Raw genomic sequence first — 22,235 nt, 5'->3', positions numbered from 1 at the left:
ACTTGTGGGGTTCTACAAAGTATTGACTCAGGGGGGCTGAATACAAATGCATGCCACACTTTTCACATATTTATTTGTAAAAAAATTGAAAACCATGTATCATTTTCTTCCACTTCACAATTGTGTGCAACTTTGTGTTTGTCTATCACATAAAATCCCAATTAAATACATTTAAGTTTTTGGTTGTAACATGAAGAAATGTGGAAAATTTAATGGAGTATGAAAACTTTTTTCAAGGCGATGTACTATACTATATGTACTTCATCTGTGTATTTAGCTGCTTGCCATAGGGTCCCTCAATAGTCCACACAGGCATCAGTGCTAAATCCACGTTTTTTGGTGTTATATGTAAACAGCAACAGGTAGCACAGTAACTAAGTAGTTAGTACTGCTTCCTTGCAGCACTGGGGTTATGGCTTTTGTGAACTCTATGCACATACCAATTCAATTTTCTGTCTAGGTTTGTGTGGATTTCCTCTGTATGCTCTAAATTCATGCCAAAAACAATCTTGTCCATGAACTGACATCTGACCAAACTGACCCTAGGGTGGGTGTGTATATATTTACACTAAAGAGATTGTTACAGAGACATTTACCTGACGTGATGCTGTGTCAGGAAAGGGCTTTGTGAAATGTCGGCACTATATAAATAAATAACATCAATAAAATATGAATATCAAATATTTCTATTGCAGTGATATTTCAGATTTAACATCAGCATCTTCCCCCATTATCACTTACTGATCTGAAGGGGTTATAGGCCATGTAGGTTCCGAAGAAAGGAATAAGCCATGTTTATCTTTGAATATTTTCATTGAATTACACTTGGGATTAATAAATAATAAATGGTGAACATAGCATTCTTATACACAGCAGCTCCCAGTACCAACTGGAAATGTAAAAACCAAACTATACAAAAGAGAGTACATCCCGCTCCCTTAGGCTCCATTCACACCTAGGCGTTTTAACGCCTTAAGCCCAACGCTATTGCAGCCTAAAATACGCTGGAGGGGTGATTTAACATTGTTCTCTATGGAGATAGTTCACATCTCCATGCCGTACGCCGAAGCGCTGTACGCCTGAAGCTCAAAACAAGTCCCTGACCCTTTTTTTCAGGCGGCTTCGGCGTTCGGCATAGCCGACAATGTGTAAATCACCCCTCCAGCGAAAACCGCGGTAAAAAACGGCACGTTTTGACGCGGCAAATCGCGGAAAAAACACTGCAATTTGTCGCGACAAATCGCGGTACAAAACGCCGCGCTAAGGTGTGAATGCAGCCTTAAGCCTCATACACACGACCGGTTTTCCCAGGAAAACTGCCAGAAGAGCTTTTGGCCGGGAATCCTGGCTGTGTGTATGCTCCCTAGCAGTTTTCACGACAGGAAAACTGTCGGAAAAAAATAGAGAACCTGCTCTCTATTTTCCCGTCCAGATTCCCGTCTGACTTTTTCCCATCGAGAAAACCGGTCGTGTGTATGCTTTTCCGAGGGTAAAACAAACGTGCATGCTCAGAATCAAGTATGAGACGGGAGAGCTCCTTCTGTTAAAACTAGCGTTCGTAATGGAGATAGCACATTCCTCACGCTGCAAATTATTATTAAAGCAGAGTTCCACCCAAAAGTGGAACTTCCGCTTAAACCACTCCTTGCCCCCTTACATGCCACATTTGGCATGTCATTTTTTTGAAGGGGGAATGGGGGCTTCAGTAGGAGTGGGACTTCCTGTCCCACTTCCTCCTTCCGCCCAGGGACCGCTTAGGCGATACGTCATATCGCCTACGGCGGCCCCTCCCTGTAGGTGATCGCCTGGGACACGTGACAGGTCCCAGGCAATCTCCTGACCACTCATAGAGCGCAGCGCCGCTCACACATGCGCAGTGAGTGCCCGACCGTGAAGCTGAAAGCTGTCATGGCCGGGTGCCCACACTAGGAATGAAGGTGCTGGCCGGAGAGGGGGGAGAGGAGCGGAGCTCCGGGCGGCGCGGCGCTGGACCATGGAGCAGGTGAGTGTCTGTTTATTAAAAGCCAGCAGCTACACTTTTTTGTAGCTGCTGACTTTTAATAAACATAAAAAAAGCCTGGAACTCCCCTTTAAGAGCGAATCGTCTCTCTCCAAACTTTTACTAACACGCGATAACACAAGATCAGCAAAAGCAGCCCAAAGGGTGGCGCCATTGGAATGGAAGTTCCCCTTTATAGTGCCGTCGTACGTGTTGTACGTCACCGCGCTTTGGACTGGCGGGATTTTGTATGAAAGACTGTGTACGCAAGACAAGCTTGGAAGGAATCCCGTCGGGAAAACCAACGTGTTATTTTCTGAGGGGAAAACCAGCCGTGTGCACAGGGCTTTAGAATTGAAGAAAAGTTCCAATAGAGGTGCAGAACCAAACCTAAAATTCAAAAGACAGGAAATTCTTACATTCAAGAAAGGAAACATTGGTATATTTGCCCATTCAGGGCACATTGACAGTGTTGTGACCACCTATTGACCATTTTATACGCAACTCTCCAGCACTCCAACTGTGGCAAAATATTTGAGGCTTCCAGGCAGAAGCACCCATAGGGGGTTACAAGTAGCTTTCTTGTACCAGGCCTAGGCCCCCCTGCTGTCTCGATGGGGCCCACTGCATGTGGTACAGAGTTCAGTGTAATGGGGAATCGAGAGAATAGTGGGGGATGCAGGGAGTGCAGAGTGATGTGTAATGGGGGTACAGGGAGCGTAATGAAGGATACAGGGGTCCAGAGTGTTGGGGTAGTGTGCATAGTGAGGTGTAATGAGATATGCAGAGGGTACAGACTGTAGGGTAATGGAGAATGCAAGAGTGAGGTGTAATGGGGGTACACAGAGAGTAGTGGAGGATGCAGAGGGTGCAGCATGTTGTGGTAGTGGGTGATTCAGGGGATACAGAGGGAGGTGTAATGGGAGTAAAGAGAGAATAGTGGAGAATGCAAAGGGTGAAGTGTTTTGCAGTGGTGGATGATGCAGAGGGTGCAGAGTGAGGCATAATTGGGGCATAGAGAGAATAGTGGAGGATGCAAAGCGTTGGGGTAGTGGGTGATGCAGGGTTTGTAGAGGGAGGTGTAATGGGGGTACGCAGAGAGTAGTGGAGGATGCAGAATGTAGGGTAGTGGATGATAGAAGAGGGACAGAATGTGGGGTAATGGTGGATGCATGGGATTTCAAAGTGAGGTGAAATGTGGGATGCAGTGGGTATAGAATCACAGCTCCCAACTGTTCCTAATTTTGAGGGACTGTATCTTCAGAATAAAGTCCCACTGTCACTCTTTCCGCCTCATTTGTCCCTCATTTTGGTCTGATCTATATAGTTGTGTATAAAATGCATCCTTCAAAAAGTGTTTCCCAGTGCTAAACCTTTCATCCAATTTCTAAATTGCTGCATTTCTGAATTCCATAAGCCAATATAAAGAAATAATGGTGTTAAAAAAACAATTGTGGGTTTCACTAATTTAATTTTGTTTAATTCTCCTTTAAGGGGGCGTGGCAGGAGTGTGTGTCCAATGCCTACATACCAATGATATGAGGTATCCCATTCCCATCTCAAAGTGGGGACTGGGAGGTATTCAGGATGTGGAGTAGTGAGCAGTGCGGGGAGTGTATGGGCAGACTGGGGGGGGGGGGGGGGGGTGTGCTGTTAGGCAACCTGTTAGGGGTCCCACAATTTCCAATGGTGGCCTTGTTTTTAGGTATAAATGAGCATTTGACCGTCTCCCATGTTGCATGCTTGGGCCTAGCAGGTAATTGCTATTCTTAATCACTGTCACATAACGGATCAGTATTTTGCAAAAAACAAACAGTTTTGCCAGAAAAAAGCCTGTTGCTTACAGAGCTCAATAGCGCAAGCTGTAATAGGGTAACAACCATGGTTTCCTCCATAGATACAGTGGAGGAATGATCTAGCCCCCTCAGGGATAGGAAATATTATTTGCAGGATTACCAGGTAAAAAAAAAAAAGCAAAAGAAGCTTGAAAAAGAGAACAAATACAGCCAACACACCAAGGAAGAGTAAGCTGTAATATACAACTTTTTTTGGTTTTGGATTTAGATACAATTTTTTTATAACAGTAAAGAATATAACATTTAAAAACATATACAATTGAACATACTTTAAAAAAAAATTGCAATGAAAAAATATCCTAACAGTATTATGTACACTGCCCACTGAGCTTTGAGAGCAATGGTATAAAAACGACCTGTATTATGTTTTTGATATAAGAGCCTGGCACTGCCCACTCTATACAACTGAATCCCTTGACATTCAAAAAATGCCCATTTCCTGTAGAGATCCTGGTCTTTTAATCATATAGCATGTCATGTCTGAAATATCAGGGACAGGGAGGGAGTAAGAACAGATAAAGGGCTCAATAGTTTTGTACATACTGGTTTTCCTCTCTATAAGTCTTTTACTGTAAATTCAATAACAAGCGTCTTTTGATTTTTTTTTAAGCAGGAGCCAAAGTATGTGATGTCCCTGTGCTTCATGTCCTGACATCTTTTATGCACATTTCAGTGTTGTCCTAATAACAGGTTTTCTTTAACCTGATTTAGAGCCAAAGCAGGACCAACATTTTTATTAGTATTAGTTCCGGCTACATACATTTATCAGGTTACCATTTCTCTTAAACACCATTGTTATTGTAACATCTTATATGTTGGTATATACATGGATCACATTTCTGTTCAATCAATATTTGTTTGACTGTCCCCAAGCTGTAGGCCATAAGTTTAAGGCTGCATTGGTGGAAATCGTCAGTGTCAATGCGTCTGCTTTAACAGGAAACTATAATGGTTTTAGGTCAATCTTATTTTTAGTTTATATTTGTTGTTTTACATTTATTTTTTACTGTTTGTTTCTATTTTACAATAAACATTTCATTTGTAGCGCTACCCCCGGAGGAGCCGCTGGTTAGATTTGGGACAGCATATTTAAGTTACCTCTGTGATGTGTCTAGGGGTGATGATGGTGGTGAGAGCAGTGACGAAATGTCCAGACAGTTGGTTGACGTTTTCAATGCTTTATTTCTGGTCCAACACGACCAACAATCAACTTGAGGTAGATAGTACAGGTTGGTGAAAAGAGAACAAACTTTGCAGATTCAGGCTGTGGATAGAAAGAAGCAGTCCTGTCTCTAATAATTACACTTGTCACGTCGCCACTCCAGCCGGTGTGGGTAAAGTGCCCCTGGACAGACCCCTTTCACAGGCCTGGCAGCCAGAGCGTCACTTAGAACTTGTTGGGGAGGAACGGGTCTCTGCCACAGACCTGGCTCTATTGGAATTTAGGATTGGTGAGGGACCCCTGCCACAGGCCCGGTGTATCTAGAGCGTGAATAGTAGAGTGAATCCTCCCCTCAATGATCAGCCTGAATCTCCCTCAGGTAGACTTCTTGTCCTTGAGTCACCGACTGACAGTTTGCAACATACAACCTGTCAGTGTCCGGCCACCCAGATCCCCAATGGTTCGTCTAAGCCCTGTTGGATCACCTGCCTTCAGGTTCACCTCAGACCGACTCCCCACCGAACAGCACAACTCGCTTGGGATCTTCTTGATGAGGGATAAGGAACCCAGTCAATTACTGGCCCCCTTTGCAGCATCAGTTGCTCCGGACCATGAGGGCCCAGAGTCAGGAACTCCGCGAAGCACGTGCGCCCCGGCCTGGTAGGCCATATCGCCGGGGCCCATGATGTGCGCACACCCTAAAGGTGGGTGCCGCACCTGGAACCAGGAACCCGCAAAGAACTCCGAGCAACTTTATTTTTAGTTTGTATTTGTTGGTTTACATTTATTTGTTACTGTATGGTTTGTATTTTACAATAAACAATTAATACATGATATAGAATTTCTAGAGCTCTATGGGTTAGCTAAAAAAACAGCGCAGTAGAGCAGCTTGCTTTAAAGCTCCCTATGTCTGACCTAAACCGCAGATTTATGCCCTGTACACACAAGCAGAATTTCCATTGGAAAAAAGTTGGATGGTTTTTCCGACGGAATTCTGCTCAAGCTTGGCTTGCATACACACGTTCACACAAAAGTTCTCTGAACTTTCGAATGTTAAGAATGCAGTTACGTACAACACTACGATGAGGCAAGAAAAAGAAGCTCAATGCTTTCGAGCATGTGTCAAATTGTTTCTGAGCACACGGTCGGAATTTCCGATGAAAAGCTCACATCAGAGTTTTGCTGGCGGAAAATTCCGCTTGTGTGTATGGGGCATAAGTGGTCTGATAAGGAATAATCTGCTGTTCTGATGACTTACAGTACTGAGATGTGGAAGTTTTTTTTTTTCCAGTGCAGCTATGATAGCAATGCATCCTGGAGTGCTATAACGTAAGCCCCCGCCAACCTAACACAATGCGCTGCTGCAACACATTTTACTATGGGGCACATAGGCTTCTGATTTCTTTGCACATAGGCCTCCAATGTTTTTGCAAGTCAGTTGGCCCAAATGCCATAATACAATATAGGTTAGAGACGTTTATACTCATGTGTAAATACTGACTTCCTTAAAGTTGGTGTTTGCATTCCTCAATTCCTCAAAGTTCATATGCAGACAGGAAAGAAAAGCCCAGAGCTAGAAGACAAAAGACATGGGTGAAAGGGGCCTAATGACAGGAAGGAACAGGTGCCTGGCAATAGGGAATTTAGAGGGACAGGGAATAAAGCAAGGCCCGGAGCGAAAGAAAAATAAGAAAAATAGCGCTAAGCCGGCATGACCAGGTGAAGAAGGGAGACAAGTTAGGGAAGGGTTAAGAGGTAGAGTTTTTTTGCAGAAAAGAGGGGCTTACCTTATAGAAGGTATGTGGTGGCTGGGTGGGGATTGGACAGCTTTAGTAGGAATTGCTTAAAGTCCTGGCATTCGGTGGAAGATCGGTGAACGCAGTAAGCAGCTTCCCACCCTCCCCGTTCTTGTTTATTTTTCATTGCTATGATGTGTTGTATTACTGGATATCAGGGCAGCTGGGAGCTTTTTGTTGGTCTTTGCTGGCGGGGGAAATATTTAGGGTAAGTGAATCGTTCAGGACCCATCGGTGGTATGTGTCCCACTGACGCATTCCTGGTAATTTCAGTTTAACTTGAATATGGAAATGGTTAGTGTGATGAGACCAAGTGGGTGTGTTGCGGCTGGAGGTCTATTATGATAAAGGTCCCGCAGTGTATAATGTAACATATCTATGGGGTGCCTCAAAGACCCCGTGGCTTAGCTACTGATCTGTTTTAATTAATGTATTTCTCCTTTATTTTATTTTAATTTAAGTTTAAAATTGTTAAGGCAAAATTGTTAAAATAAATAACTAAAATAAAGTCAGCAGCTACAAACACTGTAGCTGCTGACTTTTAATTAGGACACTTACCTGTCCAGGGTGCCTGCGATGTCGGCAGCCAAAGCTGAGCAATCGCTCGGGCCTCGGCTTCCCCGCCGCCATCCTCGATGAGGGAATCAGGAAGTGAAGCGAGTCGCGCGGCGCTATATGAATGGGCGGATGTCTCCTGGGACACACATAAGGTCCCAGAAGACACTGCTCCCCATTTCCCAGGAGGCAGCATGAGGAGGAGAAGAAAGAAGACCACCGCAGATGAGGAAGTGGCAGATTAGGACAATCTGCCAAGTAACAGCCATTTCTGGTAAGTACAGTATATGAAAAAATATATATATTTTTCCAATTTTTTGTAGCCTTTTTGGCAATTTTTTTTTTCAGGGTGGACCGCCGCTTTCATAAAAGGCTGCTATGGCCATTTTCACTCCATTTGCTGTGTGGTATCCATTATTGGGATAGGTAAAGTGAAGTGGTTGGGGGTGAACTGAGTATGGCCTCTCAGCCAGTGAATAAAGTTCGGGACATCTGTTTTACACTGGTCAAGGAGGTAAAGTGCTCTTACTTGATTGGAATAGTGTGGCCTCAAACCGGAATTGTTTTTTCGAAGCTTAGCTACAGGAAGGAGCAGAGCAAAGTCATTTTTAGGCAAACCAGATTCCAAAGAAATGCATATGGGGATAGGGAACACAATTCGTCTGGTTGAAGATTGACTGTGCCAACCGTGTGATGCAGCAGCACAAGGGATATCATGATTGCAGTCCCAGATGTGCAACTGGCTTCAGAGGATGAAGCAGAGTGTACCCGCTACTGTGTAAGAAAGTGCTTGTGTGGTGTCATCAAATGTATTTCTGCTGTTGTATTCATTGCCCTGTGTAGTTATAAACACAGTTATAGGATGCTGGTTTAGGATATTGGTTTAAGCTTGGTCTGAAGTTATTCAAAAGGGTGCATGGCGAATCAGAAGAACAAAAACTGTAAAGCACACAGGAGGTGCAAAAGTGAGGCCACTACAAAGGGTTAATATGGCAGGAGGAATGTAGTTACTACAGGTAACCTTAGACTGGTGGGAATGTATAGCAGCTGGTCATAAAGCATGGTATCTGGCATAGATGACAGGTCCTCTGGTAATTAAGTGGTCAGTTTTTTGGCTACCTCCCTTGTGGTCGGTTCCCCCAAAATACTAGAACCAAACCTGTAGTACAAGACCCAGTTGCTGTACCTGGCATCATTTACAGGAGGTTGTAGAAAGTAAGGGGGAGCATGTATGATGTCTGTGCCAGTGCTCATCAGGACCCTATTCTGTCACTGGTAGTGAGGTGGCAGAGGTATGCTGGACTGGTGGAGTAGGCATAGTCTCAGGGGTGTCCCTCATAAATGCAAAAACTTGACAGCAAGGTGTGCAGTAGTATGGGACATGGGACTGGGGGAATCTTTATATTTACTTCCACTGCGCACAGTGTATGGCTCATCTCTAAGCCAGGGTACCACCATAATATTTTATTTCCACATGAACATAGCCCCGCCTGGTCCTGGGCATTGATGAGTGCATACACGGGAAAGCTACCCCCACGTGCAGGGTGAATAGGCCCTGCCCACAACTGCACCAGGCCAGCCACGTGCTTGGGGGTCTAGGCATCCAGAGCGCTTTTTTTCTGAGTCAATACCCCAAGTTTGGCACCACATAAGGAGGCGCAGTGTCAGCTATGCAGCCAGGAAGGGCAGAGGGGTATTTTGGTAGATACTTTGTGATGACAGATGAACTCTAACCCCTTCATGCCTCCTCCTGGTTCCCCTTTAAGTGGACTTTAATGTTTAAGAAGTGGAGCGGCTTCTCTATCATGTAACTGTGGTAATTGGCTTTTACAGCCATAATGACTGGTAGTCTGTCCCTTTGTCTCCCAATCAGAAGCCATGACTGAGAGTTGTCAGGGACAGCTCAGTTAGTGTTCTGGGAGAGCATGCTCTCAGCACACAGCCTCAGGCACCAATACATGCATATGTAAGGGGGCTGGGTTTTAGAGCCCATCCCTTTTTGCCACCCGAAACACATATTACGCAGTTGGCAAGAGGTTAATCTTAGCAATGCTTCTTTTGAAGACTGACAAGTCCCCAGACTGAATTTGATGGCTTAAACAAAATATGCATTTAGGATGACTAAAAGCTGCAGACGAGTATGTGTATCAGCACAAAGCTCAGGTAGGGACGACCTTACAGCCAAGCAGAGAATAAAAATAAATATTGCAGAGTTAACTAAACTCTAAGGCCCCATACACACGAGAGGATTTATCCGCAGATACGGTCCAGCGGACCGTATCCACGGATAAATCCTCTCGAGGATTTCAGAAGATTTCTATGCGATGGCGTGTACACACCATCGCATTGAAATCCGCGCTGAAATCCTCTGGCGATGACGTGTCGCGCCGCCGCCGCTATTATGACGCGGCGACGGCGCGACGCTGTCATATAAGGAATTCCACGCATGCGTCAAATCATTACGACGCGTGCGGGGAATCCCTTTGGACGGATGGATCCGGTAAGTCTGTACAGACGAGTGGATCCATCCGTTGGAATGGATTCCAGCAGATGGATTTGTTGTGCATGTCAGCAAATATCCGATCTGCTGGAATCCATCCCAGAGGAGATTTCTCCGCGGAAACGGATCCGCTGGCGTGTACACACCATAGGATCTATCTGCAGAAACCCATTTGCTGGGATTTATCTGCGGATGGATTCTATCGTGTGTATGGGGCCTTAGAGCTAATATAATGGTTCAAGAGCAGTGGTTCAGATAATTGAAGGTGGCCATTGATGACTGGTTCTCTTTAATCCCTTACCAAATTATAATGTACACCAGGCTATAGAACTTCTAAAATGCCAGCTTCCCACTCATTTGATGGTTTCAATCACACATGTTCAGTCTCAATTTGAGCTTACTCATAAACCTAACACTTCTATGCAGCTTTTATCACTCATTGGAATGATTATGCTTTAAAGCAGCACAGTGTCCCTTACTTATTTATCACCCATTTAGTGTAAATTGCAAGACAAGAAAAAGTGAACCCAATAAAAAAAAATTGACTGATCAATTTAAAAACATGTAAACATACATAAAATTGTAAATGTCTGGTGTGAAGAATACAACAGCAAAGAGCAATTAACAGCATTTTCCCATAGCAACCTGTCGGAAAAAACTTTGATGGGCTCAATATTCAGTCGGTCCACCCTTTGCCGCTATAACAGCTTCAACTCTTCTGGGAAGGCTGTCCACAAGGTTTAGGAGTGTGTCTATGGGAATGTTTGGTCATTCTTCCAGAAGTGCATTTGTGAGGTCAGGAAAAGATGTTGGATGACAAGACCTGCTTTGCATTATTGAGAGATACCCAGTACCAGTAACGAGGAAAACGAACAGCCTGAGGACATTTAAAAAAAAGTACTGTATTTATTGGCATATAACACTTACTTTTTTCCTCTATAAATAGAGGGTAAACTGTGCCTGCGTGTTATATGCAGGGGGCGGTGGAACGTTTTTTTCCTGAAAGTCGTGGTGGGTGTTATACGCCTGTGCGTGTTATACGCCAAAAAATAGGGTACTTAAAAAATGCATGTGGGCGTGGATAAGACAGGAAGGTGGAGGGGTTGGATGGAATTGGGTTGTTGCCCTGTCCTGCATGGGCAAAGCACAGTTTTCACTTTAAGGCGGAGGTTCACCCTAAAAACTTGTATTTAACATTCCATTCAGCATAATTCCAACATTTACACTATGCTGTTTTTTTTTTTTTTTGCTGTACATACCGTCTTATTGTTGTTTTCCACCCGGCTTCCAGGTTCTCACTCCCGCGGGAGTAGGCGTTCCTAGGCAGAGGCTAGATGATTGACGCCTTGTGAAAAAGTTCCCCCTGGCACAAAAGGCACGTCACCAGTTTTCCGAAAGTAGCCGAACTGCTAGTCGGCTCTATACGGCGCTATACGGCGCCTGCGCCTGCCGTGTAGAGCTGACTGCGCAGGCGCCGTATAGAGCCGGCTACTTTCGGAAAACTGGTGACGCGCCTTATGCGCCGGGGGGAAGTTTTTCACAAGGCGTCAATCATCTAGCCTCTGCATAGGAACGCCTACTCCCGTGGGAGTGAGATCCCGGAAGCCGGTTGGAAAATAACAATAAGACGGTATGTACAGCAAAAAAAACGGCATAGTGTAAATGTTGGAATTATGCTGAATGGAATGTTAAATACATGTTTTTAGGGTGAACCTCCGCTTTAAGTAAGCAGAGAATTTTATTCCGATCCCAGTTCTGCTTTAGGTAGATCTAAATATATTTGGAAACATCGGTGCTATTATTTTCTGAAGTGAAAAAGGTAGACTTTCCTGATAATGAATGTTGTCTCCAATTGCCTACATACTTATAAGGATCTGTTACCCAGAATATGTCACAACACTGCTGTAGATACCCAGAACCTTACCGTTGCTTCCATGAAATATTAATGAGAATGTATTCTGAATTGTAAAAAAATAAAAAAAAAACATCCTATTTTCCAAAGTCCCTTTTCATGCACAATTGAGTAGACGCCGGAATGAAAGAGCCTTCATAGCTGGATACATTAAAGTTAGTGCTACACTTTGTGCTTATTTTAATGGACATTGATGTATCTTTTAAAGTATGCAGCACTGGTATTACATAAATTCCAAACAACCTCTTATGTGTAGTCATAAAAAAGAGATATTTTATTTAATATTCTTTCCGATATTCAAATGCCATAGTCAAGTTTTGGCAAACATCTTTTTTTTTTTTTCTTATGGTTTATTACACTGGAAGCACAAGGTTAAACTTAACTTTTTATAAAGGTCATTTGCAGGTTACGGAAAAATGGATTCGACCTAAAGTTGTGCCCGTATTAAATCAATAAAGACTAATACCCCACAAAGTCTCTGCAGAATAATTAATGGGCAATTAGATTTGGTATATAGATCCCTAAAGGTTTGTTGTATTATAATTTAATTATGGTGAGTCTCGAAGTGAGTATTGAGAGGAGGACATGGCTGGTATAGAGGACAGAGCAACAACTGACTTTCATTGACACCTTCTTCTTTGTAAGAATGGAGATGGAAGGTGAAGTCGTTATGCCCTTTTTACTTAACATCTAAAGTCCTGGTGCTCAACTTGCAGCCTGGCGGATATATGCAGCCCTTTTGGTACATATTGTGTGGCCCTAGCGGCCAAGTGGTTGGAGACACAGGGGTAGATTCACGTACCTTTAGACGGGCGTAGCGTATCTCCTATACGCTACGCCGCCGTAACTTTGAGAGGTGAGTTTGGTATTTTCAAAGATTTTGCCGCCGAAGTTAAGAACTTCGGCGGCGTAGCGTATTAGGGCCGGCGTAAGCCCGCCTAATTCAAATGTTGAAGCTGTGGGCGTGTTTTATGTATATTAACTGTGACCCCACGTAAATGACGTTTCGATCGAACGGCGCATGCGCCGTCCGTGGACGTATCCCAGTGCGCATGCTCCAAATGACGTCGGCAAATCGTCATGCTTTCGACGTGAACGTAAATTACGGCCAGCCCCATTCACGGACGAGTTACGCAAACGACGTAAAATTTGAAAAATTTGACGCGGTTCCGACGTCCATACTTAACATTGGCTGCGCCATGTTTTTGGTGGTTTATCTTTACGCCTGAAAACCCCTTACGTAAACTTTACTGCGACGGCCGGGCGTACGTTCGTGAATAGGCGTATCTAGCTGATTTACATATTCTAAGCGTAAATCAGCGTACACACCCCTAGCGGCCAGCGTAAATATGCAGTTAAGATACGACGGCGTAGGAGACTTATGCCGGACGTATCTTAGCAATATTTAAGCGTATCTCAGTTTGAGAATACGCTTAAATATACGACGGCGGGGATTCGGACTTACTTGGCTTGCATACACACGGTCACACAAAAGTTCTTTCGACCGTCAAGAACGCGTTGACGTACAACACTACGACGAGTCGAGAAAATTAAGTTCAATGCTTCCGAGCATGCGTCAGATTGTTTCCGAACATGCGTCGGAATTTTGCGCTTTGGAAAAGCTACAGAATATAGAATTTTTTTTCCGTCTGAAAATTTGAGAACCAGCTCTCAATCTTTTGTTGGCGGAAAGTCCGATGGAGCATACACACGGTTGGAATTTCCGTTCAAAAGCTCACATCGGACTTGCTGTCGGAATTTCCGATCGTGTGTACGGGCCATTAGTGTAGCAATATGTTGCTAAATATTGTACCTTCATTAAATGAAACCATATTGCTACACTTTTCTCTTTTATACTCAGTTGTGACATGACGCTACTTATATCAAGACATCGCTTGTATATCAAGTCAAGACTTATTAAAAAATGTTGCTTGTCTTGCAAAACGCTCTCAAACCAAGTTACTCTCAAACCAAGGTTTTACTGTACATACATGTCTTCCTTCTCAATAAAAGTTAGATTGTACAATCCCGTTTAGAAAACAGCCATGAAGTTCAGGGGCCTAATTGATTGGATGTAAATTAATTGGACCGGTAAAGTAGGCCCTCATATTACATAGTTTTTCTAAAGAAGATTATTCAAAGACTATACAAACAGATTGTATAATTCATGTATGACTTTAGAGTGGATTTTACTCACTTTAGAGAGATATCCATCCAGTTAAAGGGGTTGTAAAGGATTTTTTTTCCCCTAAATAGCTTCCTTTACCTTAGTGCAGTCCTCCTTCACTTACCTCATCCTTCCATTTTGCTTTTAAATGTTCTTATTTCTCTGAGAAATCCTCACTTCCTGTTCTTCTGTCTGTAACTCAACACTGTAATGCAAGGCTTTCTCCCTGGTGTGGAGAAAGCCTCTTGAGGGGGGAGGGGGCGAGCAGGAGTGTCAGGACGCCCACTAACACACAGCTCCTTTCTCTATCTGCAAAGTGGAGAGTGTCCTGACTTGCCTGCTCGCCCCCTCCCCCTTAAGAGGCTTTCTCCACACCAGGAAGAAAGCCTCGCATTACGGTGTTGAGTTACAGACAGAAGAACAGGAAGTGAGCATTTCTCAGAAGAAATAAGGACATTGAACAGCAAAATCGAAGGATGAGGTATATGAAGGAGGACTAAGGTAAAGGAATTATATAAATATGGTCCAAAATGTATAGATTCACCCAAGAAAAAGGCACCTTATCCCAAATAGGTAGATAAAGTTTTTTCCAATAGAAAAGGAAAGGGGATAATTTGCGGTGCGTGTTTTTACAAAATAATAGTGATGAGAAAGCACAAGTTCTTTGTTAGAAAATTTACAAAAATACTTTATTCATAAATACAAGATATACAAAATATACAATTGATTAATATTAAAAGGAAGTGGATAACCAGTAGTTGATTTGATTCAGTGGGTAACAGAAAGCATCAATCAGTTGGAAATACAGATGCGACTGGACAAGGAAATCGCATGGACCCTACATGTTTCGCGGACTTCCGCTTCTTCAGGGGAGGGAGCGATATCCAGTCAGAATAACCAACTGAAAAGGTATATACAAAAACATTAACCAATGAGATATGATACACAATCAAAAATATTGGGTAGCATAAATCTGGGATGGCATATAATGGTAAAATGGTTCCAGAGCTTAAAAGACAACAAATTCTTACCCACGAGTTGCCCATAGTTGGTGACAGACACAGAGTCTTGCCGAGAATGAACTGGTCATGCGCGTATTCCTGCAAATTGGCAGGAAAAGTTTTACATTGGTCGCAAAAGGACAGTCAGAGAAGGGTTAATATGTGAGTGAGACAAAAGAAATTAAATAGAGATAAGGACAAAAGGCAAAAATAGCCAATCCAAAGGGATTGCTAAACGTTATAATAATTATTGAAAAAATATATTTGAAAAAATAATGGCCATAGTGTTAATTAACACATAAAAGGCCATTGGCAATAGTTGCTCTAAAACAATAAGACAAATGTTACTCACATAAATAGCGATTTGAGGAGTTAATTAACCAGGAACATCAGTGAGTAATTAGGCTGCAGTGCTAGTTCAATAGAAGAACCATGTGGATTTCACAGAATGATTGTTAAGAAAATAACAACAATTGGCTACAATTATAAAGGTGTCCCAGCCTCCAAACGGGACAACCATAAAAAGAAACAAAGAATAATAAACAAATTGTATACAATGTATCAAAGCAGACACATGGTTCATTGAAAGGGAATTGCTACAGAGAAATTCACATACCTGCATAAGATCTGTATAAAGATCAGAGGCAGTGTGGCAAAGTCATATACCACAGTATACTTGGTGTATATAAAGCCAGAAGAAAATCAGCTGATTAGTGCAAAAAGGAACTAAAGAAAATACACAACAAGAAAGAGTGCAGTTAGATGAAGTAGGATCAGAGAGAGCAATTGTGGAAATAAGTTTGTCTTACCTACAAAGCACTTATGATGCGAGTACTCACTGGGCATGTAACCCAACGGCTCCCTGCACAAGTTTGTTCAGCAAGGCTCCCTTTAAATAGGCTGTCCTAACCCAATGTGTGACGTGTGAACATCACATGGAATCGGGTGGGCCAATCACAGCTGAGATTCAACCCCAATGGGTTTAATTATGATTAAACACAGAGCTGGTGACTGATCGTCACCGCTCTCTGCTCTGCCCCTCCAGCGCTCACTGGAGCACTGGGCTGTGGAGGGGACAGGAGCAGCTGGCTGAGTCTCCCACTGAGAGGGCTGTCTGGCTGCCGGTCCAGACATATGGGTGGATCAGGGAGGCCCAGAATAAAGACAGACAGAGATAATGGAGGGCCGGGCATGACAGGGGAGAGAGGAGACAGAGAGAGAAGGGTTAACAGCTGGGGGAGGTTGGAAGAAGGGAGGAGGCAGGAGTTTTTGGTGGAAGAGGGGGAGGAGCCCTTTAAATAGTGGGGGCGGGAACGGAGGTGGTCATTCTAAAGCAGCGTGGCAGTGAGAGGAATCTTTATGTTATGCAGTGCGGTATGTGTGTTTTTTGTCGTTGTTTTTCTTTTATTGCAGGACACATGGACCTGGTCGTCATAGAAGCTGTGGGATGGCGGTGTCTTTGGTCTTTGACGGTGGCAAAACAGATGTGATGGAATTGGTGGGGGGCTCATCAGTGTTATGGGCCCCTATGGTGTATTTTCAGTGGAACGGTGTCCGCTGGAATACGGTAATGGTTACACTGCGGGAAAGGGGTTGTCTCCGAACTGGTTATGGCTGGAGGCCTGGTATGAGAAATGATGGCCCCCGCAGTGTAGGGTAAAAGTGGAAAAAGTTTGGGGTGCCGCCAGAGACCAACAGGCTGGGTGATATATAAAACTGTCGTTAAAATGGTTGTAGATGTTAATGGAAATGTTATTTTATTGAAAGTAATTTCAAATTTGGAGTTACCGGTATTTATTTATTTGTTAAAAAAAAAGGCTGTTATGGCCAGTTATACTCCAACTCTGGTGTGATCTATTATTATTTAATAAAGGGAAAAAGGAACAAGGGTGGTTAAAGTATGGGACTTGGTGGTAAGGGTTGGTATGGATAGTTTGGGGTATTTCTCTAATACACTGGTCATGGATCATGACTGTAAAGTCAGAATCTTTCCCAAGCCTGGACTGGCTGAGTAACGTCAGCCGACAGCGGGCTTCAATTGATTTCCCATCAATTTGTATATCAGTGACAGTGGTCACCAGGGGGAATCTTTGTGGTGGGTGGCAATAATCTGAAATGGGTTCTAATCCTTCCTTTCCCTACCCACAATAAAAAAATATATATCTGTATACTTAAATTTTTCTTTTTGACTTGAACATTCATTTGAATTTTTATGCAGATTATTATGACTGGCCCCCACCCTTTTTTTTAGCTTGGGCCCTTGGAACTCTATTCTAACACTGACTACGGTATTTGTTTTTGTTTCTTTTTTTCTTTTTTTTTTCTTGCAAATCAGTTTTCCTCTGTGCAGTAGACAAAGATAAATATTAAACACGTTGAGGATTGTGCTTATGACAAATGACTTTTTATTCTGACACATTGGGAACAGTCTCCTAATACAGTATCTTTCCTAAGCATCCCATGGCTCTATTGTCAAACCTGAATGCTAGCCATTTCAAAGCAGAATTCTAGGCAGATTGAGGTCATCTAAGATCTACAACATATGAATCCTGTTGAAAAAAATGTTTCATACGCTGAAGCTTCACTATAACATGCCGACAAAATTTCCAATTTTAGCAGTCCCACCGAGTGGCAAGCTGCCACCATCTCACAGACCTTCGCTCATCAGTCGCTGTTTGAATTTCTGAATTGAGAAGAGGAAGAGATCTGTCACATTTACTCTCACCAGGTTGCCTTTCCGTCATATATTAGAGGGAATAGAGTAAGAGAAGTTTAGAGATATTGGATTTGTGAACTGGAAAATATTCCAGAAATAAGTTCAAATGACATCATGCTAGAATTTCTGCACCACGATTGGACACACCGTTAGGCAAAAGCATTGTGTCCCTCCAAGTATGTCAGGGTGCTAGACTCTGACCCAGTGCCGATCCTGACCTCCCTGGGGCCCTAAGCAAAATGACCTGGCACATTAAAAATGAGAAGAGGAGGGCGCTGACGACAGTGACATGTCACATTAAAGAAAGTTGAGAAGAGGGGGAGGGGGTGTTCTGTCGTCGGAAATTACTCAGCCAGCGAGTTTAGAAGCGGGGTGAGGGGGCGAAAATTACTTCTCACCAGACGGGGCCTCTAGTAATTTTGGGGGGCCCTTCGCAGTTTTGCAGGGCCCTAAGCAGCTTGCATAGTGAGCCTATAGGGAGGATCGGCCTTGCTCTGACCTCTCCTTCGGCCCCCACATCCAATCACTGGCTAAATCTTGATGCCTTAAAGGGGTTGTAAAGCTTCCTGTTTTTTCACCTTAATGCATCCTTTGAAAAAACATCCGATGCTTACGATAAGGTGACCAGATTTTTAAAATGAAATCAGGGGACATATTTTTGTTTTACTAGTAATGGCGGCAATCAGCGACTCTCTGCCCGCAACCACCCCCTCACAGACTGTCAAGTCTCACTCTCCAGGCCCCGGCTACTACTGGGTTGGGGGCGGAGGAAGATCACTTCGCCAGGGAAGACAAGGAGATAAACAGGCAGGCAGCTGGCCGAGACGTGAGCCATGGCAGAAGAACATGCGAGCGGAGATGAATGGGCATGCACCCGAAACTGAAGAAATATTCACTCCATTCCGACCAGCACATGACCATCAGAAAGGGGCACAGATAATGGAAAAAAATACACCCCCTAAGCTAGTAGGTGCGACGAAGTGGGGGGGTGTAATTCCGATATTATTTTTTTAATTCTGCACTGACTGTCTGCGAAATTGCCCCAGCCCCTGTTCAAATCCAATCCGGGGACAAAACTGGGAACAGACTTGGTCTGGGGACAATGTCCTCAATCCAGGGACTGTCGTCTGAAACCGGGGATGTCTGGTCACCCTACTGTAGTGGGTGGAGGTGCTTAGTCCCTCCCACAGCTTTGGTCTCTGCACAGGCTCCCTATTGGGCACTGAGGAGGCTGCTCTGATGGGTATTGATGAGGTGGCACCTATGGGCACTGATAAGGAGGCACTAATATGCAGCGCAAATGAGCACTGATAGGCGGCACTGATGGGCACTGATAGGCAGCACTTGTGGACACTTATAGGCGGCATCGCAATGCAGCAATTATAGGCAGTGATAGGCGGCACTAATGGTCACTGATAGGTGGCACTTGTGGACACTGATAGGCGGCACGGTTAGGCGGCAATGATAGGCACTGATATGTGGTACTGATTGGCACTGATTGACCGCACTGATAGTTGGCACTGATGAGGAGGCACTGGTGGGCACGGACAGGCATCACTGATGGGCAATGAAAGGCATCACTGATGACACTCCCAGGCGGCACTGGTGGGCACTGATTGGCAGCACTGGTAAGCACTGTTGGGGCTGCACTGTAACTAGCATTTTCTGTTTACACTGTGATCAACTGTGACACAGCTGATCACATGGTAAAGAGCCTCCCTAATGCCTAGAACTGGGGTCCCAGTGCTTAGAGCCCACAAAACATAAAACTCAATCCAGGGTGTAGTTATAGATGTGGGGCCTCAGACTCTCCAATCTCAGATTTAAACTGAACGTCAATCAAAAAACTTTTTCAAGTTTTGGATAGTGGGAATGGATTAAAACGCCTGTTAATTTTTTACTGCTGTCTGGGGCTCCTAAAGAAAGTTTGCCCTTACATCTTATCCTGTTGACACCAGACAGGCTGTGTAGGAACATTTGCAACAAGGGTATAAAAAAAAAAAAAAAACTTTTCTTTAGTAACATGGGGGAAGGGCATCAAACATGGCTTTTCCCCATATTGGAGAGATTGACATCACTTCCTGTTATGTCCATAGGACTGGTGTTCTGTCAAGTTCTCTAGTCCATCAGAAACTCCAACCGCTTAACTTCCGGTTTATTTAAAACCAGTGGTAATTGGAGTTTTTGACGAATTGCCAACCCGAATAGAGTCCGGTGCAGGATATTATGAGTGGAGATTCTTACTCCACTCCGATACTAGCCAACAAAATGGCAGCCTCCGATGCAGCGACAACTTTGTCCTCGTTAGCTGCTGTGCTGTCAAAACAGCTGAGTCTTCCTGTACCAGACTCTATTCGGTTGTCGGTGTTGTGTCCAACCACCACTTCGTAAAAATCTCTTAGCTGGATTCAGGTAGATGAGCCTAACGTTAGGCAGGCGTAGCGTATCGCATATACGCTACGCCGCCATAAGTTAGAGAGGCAAGTGCTGTATTCACAAAGCACTTGCGTCCTAAGTTACGGCGGCGTAGCGTAAATGTGCCGGCCTAAGCATGCCTAATTCAAATTGTGAAGAGGTGGGCGTGTTTTATGCTAATGAATCGTGACCCGACGTGATTGACGTTTTTTACAAATGGCGCATGCGCCGTCCGTGGACATATTCCAGTGCGCATGCTCCAAATTACACTGCAAAGACTTATTGGTTTCGACGTGAACGTAAATTATGCCCAGCCCCATTCACGGACGACTTACGCAAACGACGTAAACATTTTAAAATTCGACACGGGTTCGACGTCCATACTTAACATTGGCTGCGCCATCTTTTTGGTGAAATATCTTTAGGCCTGAAAACGGCTTACGTAAACGGAGTATCTTTACTGCGACGGCCGGGCGTACGTTCGTGAATAGGCGTATCTCGCTGATTTACATATTCTAGGCATAAATCAGTGTACACTCCCCTAGCGGCCAGCGTAAATATGCAGTTAAGATACGACGGCGTAGGAGACTTACGCCGGTCGTATCTTAGCAACATTTAAGCGTATCTCAGTTTGCAGTTTGAGCATACGCTTAAATTTACGATGGCGCAGATTCAGAGTTACGACGGCGTATCTACTGATACACCGGCGTAACTCTCTCTGAATCTGGCTATCCAATTACTAAAGTTTTTAAATAAACCGGAAGTGATGTGGTTGGCATTTCTGATGGGTTGGAGATATTGACAGAACACCAGACTGAAATAAAATCTTCCCAGCTTGATACTCTTTCATACCTCTTTCATACTTCATCCAAAATGGAAAAAAGTATTGGCTTTAGATATACTTTCATTTAGTGTATCTATTCCTGTTTTGCCATGTTGCTTTCCAAACTGACAATGAATGATAAAGTATTTTGCCAGCACATTGAATTCCATGTATGAACAATGCCACTTCAGGAGGCCCAATCACACAGAGACTCAACTGTTGGGTTTGTGGACTATGAAAGAGCGAGGGAATTATGGGAGAAGAGGGTATGGTAATCTCCTGACTTGTTTCTCGAATACAGTACACAGCAGGCTTTTCAGGATGCTGTGCAGACAATAGAAGGATTTGAAGCACAGAACTGTAGACTTTAACACACTAGTTACTAACATTATTTAGGAAATTACATTGTGCTGATAGATTAATTTAAAATAATGGCTTGGCGAGAACTATTTGTATCTAAAGTGGTAAAATAATAGAAACGTTGTAGTTTTTCTGTTATAAAGCACAGACACTAATTCAGGCACCATAGGTGAGCGCAGCTTATTGCATTAGGGTTCTCCATGTCTGTTGGGGAGGATGTAGCCATCCATTTATAATGTTTCATACTTTTTATCATGTTGGAAAATATACAATACACGCATTTACCATGTTTTTCACATTGATAGTCTATGGCCTCGTACACACGGCCAAGGAACTCGACGTGCCAAACACATCGAGTTCCTCGGCCAGTTCAGCACTGAAGCCGCCGAGGAGCTCGGCGGGGCGAGAGCTCCCATAGAACAACGAGGAAATAGAGAACATGTTCTCTATTTCCTCGCCGAGCTCCTCGTCGGCTTCCTCGGCCGAAAGTGTACACACGGCCGGGGTTCTCGGCAGAATTCAGCCAGAAACTCGGTCTGAAGCTGAATTCTGCCGAGGAAACTGGTCGTGTGTACGGGGCCGAAGTCATTTCCATCATGTATTTTATGTCAATAGATATATCCTGCATTTTTACTATACTTCTTTGTAGCCACATGCCTCATTTAAAGTCCCAACACCTCTCTACACAATTTTATTAGGGTGTGCACACCAAAGCTCAAACATATATACATACGTATATAAATATACATACACACAGAGACATAGGGCCAGATCCACGTACCCTGGCGCATATTTCCATCCAGCGTAGCGTATCTCTGATACACTACGCCGCCGTAACTTACAGCTTTTTTTTTTAATCCTCAAAGAATTTGTGCCGTAAGTTACGGCGGCGTAGAGTAACTTAGGCGGCGTAAGGGCGCGCAATTCAAATGTATGTGATGGGGGCGTGTTTTATGTTAATACGTCGTGACCC

At 43.8% G+C, this 22,235-nt stretch overlaps 1 long non-coding RNA gene across 1 annotated transcript; it reads right to left on the bottom strand.

Moving 5' to 3' along the window:
- Window positions 1-14,613: 14,613 nt before the first annotated feature.
- LOC120944813 lies at window positions 14,614-15,830 on the bottom strand. The gene is made up of 3 exons (XR_005750475.1): window positions 15,758-15,830; window positions 15,301-15,674; window positions 14,614-15,047 (listed from the first exon to the last, which is right to left on the bottom strand). It is a non-coding gene; the product is annotated as an uncharacterized LOC120944813 (long non-coding RNA).
- Window positions 15,831-22,235: the final 6,405 nt, after the last annotated feature.

The sequence above is a fragment of the Rana temporaria genome, chromosome 7 (genome assembly GCF_905171775.1).
Source record: "Rana temporaria chromosome 7, aRanTem1.1, whole genome shotgun sequence".
Classification (NCBI taxonomy): domain Eukaryota; kingdom Metazoa; phylum Chordata; class Amphibia; order Anura; family Ranidae; genus Rana; species Rana temporaria.
This window is presented reverse-complemented; position numbering and strand designations above follow the sequence as displayed.